The following is a 10,670-nucleotide window of genomic DNA, read 5'->3' on the forward strand; positions in this document are numbered from 1 at the left end:
ATTCGTTACAAATACGAAAAATCAATATGAAAGTATTTTGAAAGTAGTTTACTCCACTTTTTAACCGACTTTTAAAAAAGGAAGAGGGTCTCAATTCGACTGCATGATTTTTTCTTGTTTGTATGTTACGCGATGACCTCATTTATGAACCGATTTTGGTGATTCTTTTTTGTTGGAAAGAGGGTACCTACATCTGTAGTTGTCCCATTTAAGTTTGAAGAAAATATTCCACCTCTAAGGGTGGCAAACGGTTTTTTTTAGTATCTGTACCGAGATTATTGAATAAAAGGGATCCCCAAAAAGATCTATTACGAGATGCAGCCCGCATCCGCAAACAACATCAATCGATTCACCAACAATTTCAACGAAGTCTCCCATATTATTACTAAATGCATTCTAATCACAGGTCTTTACGACAGACGTAGCCCTTCCAAAATGTATAAACAGAATTGCTTTGAAACCATGGCAATAGGAAACGGATACGTCAATTCACAGGGTCATTATCGCCTTCGTTGTGAGGAAGATTGCTCGCGTTACTTTTATTGGGATATTTACTGGGCCTGATTTGTGGGCTAGACAAAAGACTGTCGATAAGTAGCAAATGAGGAAAGGCGGTTTCGGGGAAATGGAAGCCACAAAGCAATAATTCGGCTCAGAAAACTGAACAACGTTTCATTTGAAAGAAATGTCGCCTTCATACGAATGTTTTTAAAAGTATTATTAGTAGCTATGCCGTATATTTTTATGATGCCGGGTAATGGGACGAACAAGTCATGCAAGAACGGGTGGTAAGCGACACGCCTGTGCATAACACTTGCCGTGCTACTCAGAGCTTTAAAGCACAAAAATCTGAGGGGCGTTACCGCTGCGCCAGTCGACAAGTCCCATGTGCCTGTAATTTCCTGCCTTGTCGTGCCTTACCTTTCAAACCGGAACGCAGTAATGCTCATATTACGGCTTGGCGGCAGAAATAGGTATGTATGGTGACAGTACTTCACTGGACGAAGCTTTCACAAGGAGCTCTGTTATTAAAACTTTTCTTTGTAAGTCATAACGTGGTGAAACGCGATCAGCACAGATTGGAGCAGTAGAGTATCTTTATCTAAACTACCCCCTCAAATCATCAATCAAAAAATAATTGTGGTGACCCTTATAATTTTAAACAACATAAGATATGTGGTTTTATCTTGATATGGTGAACTGGCATGCAGTTGACCTTTGAAATAAAAAAAAAACTCAGAAACTTTTTATTTCTCTTTGTTTTCGACGAACAATTTAACTAAGTTTTCACTAAGTTTAGAGAGACCTTTAGGGTGCACCAGAGATGTGCGAGGTAGCGAGGTAGCGAGGATGTGTAGCGGCGCTGTGAAACGGAGTAATGTTTTCCACCAAAGCGTGCAAGATAGATAGGCGGTGAGAGGATGTGTTACTCATTTCTGATGTGGTGATGTGAGCGGTGGCGATGTCAGTATCAGTTACTGTCATACTTTCAGTTTCCTACACCGTTTTGCACACATTCCTCGCCCGCATCCCTCGCACACATTCCTCGCACACATCTCTCGCACACATTTCTCGCTATTTTGCGTGTACAAAGACTTAGCTCAGCTAACCCTTTTCCACCGGAGCTGCCCTAAGCGAGGCTAGGACAATGAAGTAATCCTATTGGTGGATTTTTTCCTCGCACACCGCCTGGTTACGTCGCACATCTCTGGTGGAAAGGCAGCCTCGCTATTTTATATGTGTTATAGGCAGAACGTTGTGTGTACTACGTTCCTTCCTCAAGAGCCTCGAAATCCTTTTGTGAAATTAAACTTCTTCAATGTCTATTTTAATCTACCTATACCTAACCTTAAATCTTGGAAAATCTTTAGGAAACCTTGTAGGTATTCAGGGTGCACTAAAATTCATCGCTTCAGATAAACATTAACACTGCCTAGATTTTGTAAATTAATAACTATTACCCATCGATATTCGACGTATGATTAATCGATTTTGGCGTTATTTTGTGGAAATCCATGTTAATAAAAATTAAAGTAAATTTATTAATGTACTTCTGTTTTTATTTAAGAGTCGATGCAACTCAAAATGCTTTGGTTGATTTTGCATAACAGTGAAATATATAATAAAAGTGAGGATAATATACACTGATTAATATACGGTGAAAACACGATTGTTATAAATTTTCACGATAGATAAAAACACAAACTTACCTCGAAATTTTAGAAGAAAACAGCAAACAAATTCGTTTAAAAAAAAAAATTCTGATGTAAAGCCAGTGTCCCTTCCGCTCGACCCAAGCAAAATAAACCGTATTACTACGGGAAAAATATGAATTCTGGCTGAGGTAATGTCGACTCAATAGCAATAGTTAGCCTATATACACTCCCACTGCTAAGCGTAGGTCTCACAATGAGAGAGCTTGGGCTGTAGTTCTCATGCGGGCTAAATACGAGTTAAGTTCATACCATGTGATATCTATGGTTCACACACATCCTTAAACTCACCGAAAAGCTCTTAGTCAATTTCAAATTAAATTTCGAACATAAATTCCGAAAAATTCAGAGTTGCAAGCCCAGTTCTAACCCACGATCCTCTGCTTCAGAGGCGGTAGGTCAAATCATTAGTTGGCAGCTGTGAAACCAATCTTAAAACCCTGTGTCATGTGACAGCTCTCCCTCCCCATCTTTTTATCCTGAAATAACAACATTTCTTTGTGTAAAAATAAATAGAACGATGATGTATCTCATTCTAAAGCACTGTGCTCGAACCTAGACTTCAAGCTAGGTAACTTGGGCATCTAAGCGAAGCAGTGCAGTAAAGTGCCACTTCAAGGCATTGTTCTCAACACAAAGGTATATAGGCCAGACCTGACACTCAGTACACGTATTAATAACGAATAGGATTATAGAATACAGAGCACTGAGAGGCTGAAATTCAACTTGCTTTGGATATTTCATACGCCTTTATAAAAAATTATGAAAATTTACTTCTGTAGCCCAATTGTAGCCTAATTTTAGAGTCCCAATTGCAAGTGGTTTATTTATTTTGTAGCATTATATTTTAGCATGTCAGGAATAATTAAAGTTGTGACACACCTTACCCTTTTAGTACCACAGAGGTGTCAGAATTTTTTAAATTTAATTTCGAAGTCGTGCGCCTGGTATTAAGCGATATATTCATAGCAGTTGCAGTGCCACTTAGACCTTCAAATCGCAAAGATCAGAGTGACACTGCCACTGTGCATGTCACCCTAACACATAAGTTCACAAGTCTCACGTGCCTGTAATTTCACCAGCAGCCTTACCCTTCAAAATCGGTATGCATAATGTTCACATTACGGTTTGGTGGTAGAAATAGGTAACGTGGCAGTACTTCTCTGAACGGACTCTTTCACAAGAAGCTCTAGTGCTACTAAAATATTTTTTAGACTAAAAGATTTTTAGATCAGATAAAGTAACAAGATAATGTAATGTCGTATCAGGGGCTCTATTCTCGTGATACGCACGCTATAAGTCCGAAACAATTATTGTCAAGTATTATTCGGGTATTACTTATTTGACAGGAATTGTTTTGGACGAATGTCGAACGGAGGACGAGAGTACAGGACCCCGATTCAGAACTCTTCGATACCGTCCCGTCACTTGATGCTATATAAAAAAGTCATTTCTATGATAGTTGAACTATAGTCTGTTCCAATACATTTTGAACAAAAAGTAAACAAACCCGTTTGGTTAAAATTCTAAAGCAATCACTCAATAAATCGAATAAGTAGCACTTTCGCGTATATTTCGAAGATTTTGACTTGATATATTATCATCTCGAGTTCTTAGGTTTTCGCGATTGTTACACATAGGAAATGAAACTATTTTTCCGGATTTAAATCGCGTATATTTGTTTTTTCAAACAAACCGACGTTTCGGGCCTTTTACAGGTCCCATGGTCACGGTTGACTGAGGTGGTACAGTCTTCAACCAGTTATGTCTAATATTGATGCAAACCACCCTATTTTTTCACTATAGTTACAATAGTTATTAATTAAATACCTTATTTTTAAGTTTACAAAACATTCCAATTTACGCTACATTAAGTTTTACAAATTATTTTATTATAACAATATGAATTTTCATTAAATGAAATTTATTATTAATTAATAATAGAAATTAGAATAAACTAAAACATATTAATTAGTACTGCAGACTTATGTCTGTTTGGGATTTTTCATTAGAGGAAATACTGGATCCCAAACTGGTGGTACGGAGGAACCATTTTCCCTGTTGAAATTAGTATGTTTTTTAATTTCAATCGCCTCTCGCAGCATCCTGGGTAGATAACGGACTTCTTTTGCAAGGACCTGGGGTTTGTCAAACTTCATTGAATGTGTAGGTTTATCCATGACATGCTCGCAGACTGCAGACTTGTTTACGCGACGGTGTTTGACATCAGCTATATGTTCTTTGACGCGGGTACAAATACTTCGCTTTGTTTGTCCAATATAAGAGAGACCGCACTCACAGTCAAGCTTGTAAACTCCTGCATCCTGTAAGGGGATGTTACATTTCACGGGTCTCCGGAACTGAGAAATCTTCCTCAGGGGCTTGAAATAGGTCTTGATACATGCACGCCTGAGGACTCTTCCGATCTTGTCTGTAACACCTCTCACGTAAGGTAAGATGGCAGATCTTCGTTCGACTGTTGGTGGTTTCACACGGTTTGATTTGATACATCATCACTGTTTCCAACAATATTCATTTAAAAAGAATCGTATAAACGTATTTGAAAAATGGTAGTCCAAAAGTGAGGTTATTATTCATCTATACTTCTATGACTTGCCTATGGTTGCATAGTGCTGTTCGAAAAAAAAACATTCGGTTCAATCAATTAAAGTTTAGTAATCGATTATTAAATCGAACATTTCAATCGCAATCGAACGAGTATCTAAGTGTAAGGATTTGAAGGAGGATTTAAACTGAAATTTTAAATATGCTTATATTGGTTATGTAAGGAAAACCGCTAGTATGACTCAATTGAACAAATCGGTTCATTCAATTAATTAATCGATTTGTAGTTGGTGTTACAATTGGCCACCACTAAACCGTCTTAGGTCGGGTCAGCGACTTGTTTGTTTACTTTTTGTTCAAAATGGATTGAAACGAAGTATAATGCAACATCGATTGTTAGTGTTTGAATGAAAGCCACCACTGCCATCCCACTGACACTCTATTGAGGCTCAACTGCTATTGCAACTAAGTTGATTTTAGTAGAATAACAAATATTGTCATAATTGCAGTCTTCGTGGGGTGGAACTTCAATGGAATTACAATGAGTAATGGTTTCAAGAAAATTATCAGAAGTGGGGTCCAATACAAGCGTCTAATTTGAAGATTCTGATTTTGCCCTTAGTACAGTAATGTAAAACTAATTTACTCGATAAGAAATGCAATAGCTTCCATAATAGGGGATATTAAAAATACCTGTATAATAAGTTCTATATTAAATCTGTTAGATTATACTTGGAGCTATAAAATACTCATTGAATCTAACGCACAGAGACGTACCTCGGGAATAATAAGAACAATAACACGGCAATTCAAAAGCATAACAATTCATATTTATAACCATATCGATAAAGTTGAATAGCTCCGTAGACTTGTTTTCAACACAATTAATAGTGAAGTCATAATTGATACTAGGTTCTTATAATAATCGGAACACAACACATAATTGGAATCCAACGTTATTATGAAAATCGTTATTTGCACTTCAAAGCGTTAATAAATCTGGGGGAGCTTTCTTCAAAGAAATTTCTAGTCTAAGGGAGCAAATAATTTTGGAATAAGCAATAATTTGTAGTAATTTAAACACACACTTATTATAATTCACATGCTACTGTGTATATTCTTAGCTTACTGTGTTCGCTATACATTGAAGAGTTTTCACGATTGTTACACACAGGAAATGAATCTTTTTTTCGTGTCTAAATCGCGTTATTGTCGAGTGGACTATATATTGAGACGTGCCCTATAATGGAAACACTTGGGCAAATTAAACGCGTTTAATTTGTAGTCGATAAAAATACAATTTCGAAAATGAGCCGAAGGCCCTGTTCTCTCGTCCTCTGTCCGACACCCGTCCAAAACAATTACTGTCAAATAAGTAATACTTGACCAAATTAAAGAAACGCATGGTGCGAATGAAGCTTCATACTTAACATTGTCTTTTTAACCGACTTCAAAAAAGGAGAAGGGTCTCAATTCTATAGTATGTTTTTTTTTATATGTGTGTTACGCGATAACTCCGGTATTTGTGAACCGATTTTCATGATTCTTTTTTTATTGGAAAGAGGTCCCATTTCATTTTGAAGAAAATCATCCACCTCTAAGGGTGGCTGATCACGCATGAACATTCATTTTTAAAATAGCGCCTAAATTTTACTTAAGGAGCAATTATTTTAATGGTTGGTTTTGCTATTCTCCAATTCAAGGCGTTTTTCTCAATATACTTTGAGTAGTGAGATCTGATTTTTATTATCTCCTGTGTCAAGTCCTGTGTAGTAGCGAACTAGGGGATATTTCAATAAAACTTGACAAATAGGTGTAATTCCACGTACTTTTGAGGTCAGTAATATTTAGTACTCTGTACTGAGATTATCATTAGGTCGAGTATTAGTTATTTGTCAATAATTGTTTTGGACGAATGTTGGACGGAGAACGGAAGTTGACTCCTCCAAGGTAGACCCTCTGAAAGCGTAAAAAGAAGCAACTGCCAACATTTGGAAAACAAAGATTGGCGAAAAATGAGACAATACTTCATAAAAGGAATGTAAAAAAACTTACAAAGGAGGGTGCGTCAGAACTGCTCGCCAACACGAGTATATTTCTTTTTTCAAACAAACCAGCGTTTCGGACCTTTTCCAGGTTCCACGGTCACGGGTTACTGAGATGGAAAAGTCATCTTGCATTAATATTAGACGTAACTGGTTGATGACTATCATCTCCGTCAATGAACGTAAAAGAAAATAAAAAATTTTGCTGAAATTTGTAATATTTTTTATGGAGCGAAGTTTAGTTAAACGCGTTTCGGGCACCATAATTATCATAACCGGCATCGTCTGTTTTCATTATCGATTAAAAAAACTAGTTGAATTCGTATTTTTCATCGTCCAATAACCGATTTTCTATGTTGTGAGACCCGTAATAAATGCTTTGACATATTAACGTCAAAGCATTTATTATGGGTCTCACTTCAACTTAAAAAAATTGATTATTAGTGCAAACAAAATCTTTTCAATAGGTATTCATCAAACAATTTCCATTGTTATTATTTTCTTTATAATTCGCAGTACGTATCTAAAAGTAATCAAATCAACTTTGTGTACCAAGTACGAAAGGCGATTTCAAAATGTCAACTTTAAATATTGAACAAAAGAAAACTTAGTCAATGCCTCTGATGTTAAACCTCGGGACCCTTGAGTCGGGGCGAAAATATTAACGGCCGGCCCATGATTGCCTCAATCGCGGGGTGTCAAGTACCCTTCACGACCGTTAAGATTTTCACTTTATTATACGACAGAGTTTTCAGATTTCAACGTGGGTTTTAGTAAAATGAGTATTACTGAACTTGCATAAACAACCCACTTATTTCAGGTACTCGGGTTGCGTTTTATAAATTTTAATTTTGTGTTTTAAAATTCGACCTTTATAGATGGTGCTGGGTCTGCCGACATGGTGCAGTGCGTCAGACTTAGTTACTGAAATATATACAGACAATTTCCACGCAACAATGCGAAATTGTGGATCTCTGTCACTTTCTTATTTGTAACATAGAGATTGATACAATCAGATTCCAATGAAAATACTTAAGACAGTTATAGCAATGGATGTAATTATAATATCTACCCACATTTAGAAAGTCGGGTAGCTTCCAGATATCCCTCCAAACACAATTGTTTCCCAATTTTATTGTTCAGTAAACCTAATACCATTTTTCAGAACGTATCCCTACGCTATTGACCTGATCTTGTTTAAAACAAGTCTTTTAGATAACATCTTATGAATATTAGAGGAGTTGAATGCCCTGTTTTTTACGATATTGACCTCACATACTTTATTTCTAAGTCTCAAAATAGCGCAAAATAAAATGAGAAACTTATACGAAAAAGTTAATTAAGTTGCAAACAGCACCTGGCTATTACGTATTTATTTATCCAATCGTCTCGCGGTAAAGGGCGCTTTAAGCTTACGAACCGCAAGAGCCTCACACATGTCACACAATTTGTTTTTACTACTTTCTTATCTTTCGAATATCCCTTTACGATTGCCGCGGTTGAGTATGAATGTCGTTAAATCTTGAAGTGATGTTACCTGTTTATCAGGGGATACATTAACGAAGAATGCTGTCGGGTTGCATATGGAAGATTGCTAATTATTTGATATTATCGTTTTTATTTTGATTCTCGGTTTATTTTGCTTATGAAATATTCTCATACCAATACACATGCGCCTTAGATACAAATTGCTTTGTGAACTTACTTCACAATCGCGAAAACATTGTAAACGGAGTTAATGTCCATAATTCGATATTTTCCTTCATCTTTAGCGACAGACATAGTTAATAAGCTTAAGCATCCACAAATGTATGTAAGTTAGAAAATTAAATTCATTGGGGTACAACGAGAATGTAACCAGAAATAGAGATGAAATGTCATAGACTTACAAATAAATGGACGACGGGTCTAATACAAAAACCACGAAAAAAATGTCCCAAGTCAACCTATTCGAAATTTAAATTGTAATGTCATCGCAGTATCGCGCTGTCAGTCGAACAAATGAAGACTAAAGCGGAGTGTCGCGCTCTGTATACGATTTTAGCGCCTTACAAGTGCGGACACTTTTTAGCGCGGACCCGACGTCCATATAATTGTAAGTCAATGTGAAATGTCATTTCATTTGTTTGAAAACTATTCTGCCAAATCAAACTGCGCTCCGATTCGCCAGCTCAACTTTGAAACAATTGACGGGTGTCGTCAATTGTTTCACTTCAAATCGACCACTTTATCTTGAGTTTTGCTTTAATTGATGAAAATTTAGAAAATGTCATATTTAATTACCGATGAAATGTGATTCCATTTGTTTTGTCATAAGATGTTTTGCTGTTTTTCCCACACCACCGAATAAAACAGCACGCCATTGTTAGAGATATTATCTTTATTACGTACACAAAGGCCAGTTGTTGGCGCTGTACTATTTCAGCTTTCTAATTTGTGATTTCAGCGCAAACGAGAGTTAATATTCAAAAGGAATTAGGGCCCATTTGGCTGATGACTTGCCAGGGATGGATGGCCCTTATTTCGTCTCTATTTCTTATATACTCGATGTTCTGCTACCTCCGCTATGGTATATTTATAAACGTACTACCCATATCATAAACCAGTCGACGTTTTATAGAAAGGGCGCAAGTAAGTAACATTTCGAAAAAAATTTCAGGTGAGCGTGTTTTAAGGTTTTAACGAACGTTTTAAAATATTTACGTCCTGTTTCAAAATTCAATGTTGGTTTTAATTAAGTTTAAGTTTTAAAATTGAATTTAAAACCGGCCAGTCACGCCCGCGCGCTCGGAAAGCTCATTTAGGTTAAAACGTAAAAGCTAAATGAATAGAGCGTATTTTGCCATGACAGTTAGATGCACGCGGTTCCTGCGCGGCTGCAATGAAAATTCCTATCGATTGCGCCCTTATTGTTAAGCATATAATTGTAATAATCGTAAGTCACATTAAAAAAAAATTTAGGTAGGTACTTCTCCAAAGTTACCAAAATCCAGATGACGTTAGTTATGTTATGACAAGGAGGGGAGCATATGCCTACATATTATGTATGTGTATTATTGTATAAATCTATACAAAGTAATCCAAAGAATAATAACACCGTATCATTTCTACAGAATAAATGGTAATCTGTACATTCACCCGAGGGTTTGTTTGCATTGCAGCTGAGATGAAAGCTCGAAATATAATACTAGAATGGACAGCTCTATTTATTCGGAGGAAATGGACTTATAAACATTCGAACGGAATTATTTCTAGGGGCGTGAACGTTATAATTAGTATCGGTGATACCCACAGACCAGTGGTGATACTTAACTTTTGTTTAGGCGTTCGGGAATTCTATGTGATTTTTATGAATTATATTCACGTCGCGTCGTTACGATATAATTTGCAGTAAATCAGCAAATTATATTTTGATATACTCATGTTTAGTACAAAGAAAACGCCGTTTTTAACCGACTTTAAAAAAGAAGGAGGTTCTCAATTCGACTGCATGTTTTTTTCGTATGTATGTTACGCGATAACTCCGGTATTTGTGCGCCGATTTTCATGATTCTTTTTTTGTTGCAAAGTTTTAATTTTGAAGAAAATCATCCACCTCTAAGAGTGGCTATTCACGCATGAAGATTCATGTTTAAAAGTAGCGCCTAAATTCTATTATAAGGAGCAATTATTTCAATGGTTGATTTTACTATTCTCTAATTCAAGGCGATTTTCTCTCTCAATATACTTTTGAGGTCGGTATTTTTATTAAAAAGTTGTAACTAAGTTACCAAATAAGTTCTAAATCAAAATTGAGTGTTCTTAATTAATTTCAAAGTTCTATTTTGAAATTAAACGACAATTCTAC

Source organism: Hyposmocoma kahamanoa, unplaced genomic scaffold (genome assembly GCF_003589595.1).
Source record: "Hyposmocoma kahamanoa isolate Upper Pololo Valley unplaced genomic scaffold, ASM358959v1 78, whole genome shotgun sequence".
In the NCBI taxonomy this organism is placed as follows: Eukaryota; Metazoa; Arthropoda; class Insecta; order Lepidoptera; family Cosmopterigidae; genus Hyposmocoma; species Hyposmocoma kahamanoa.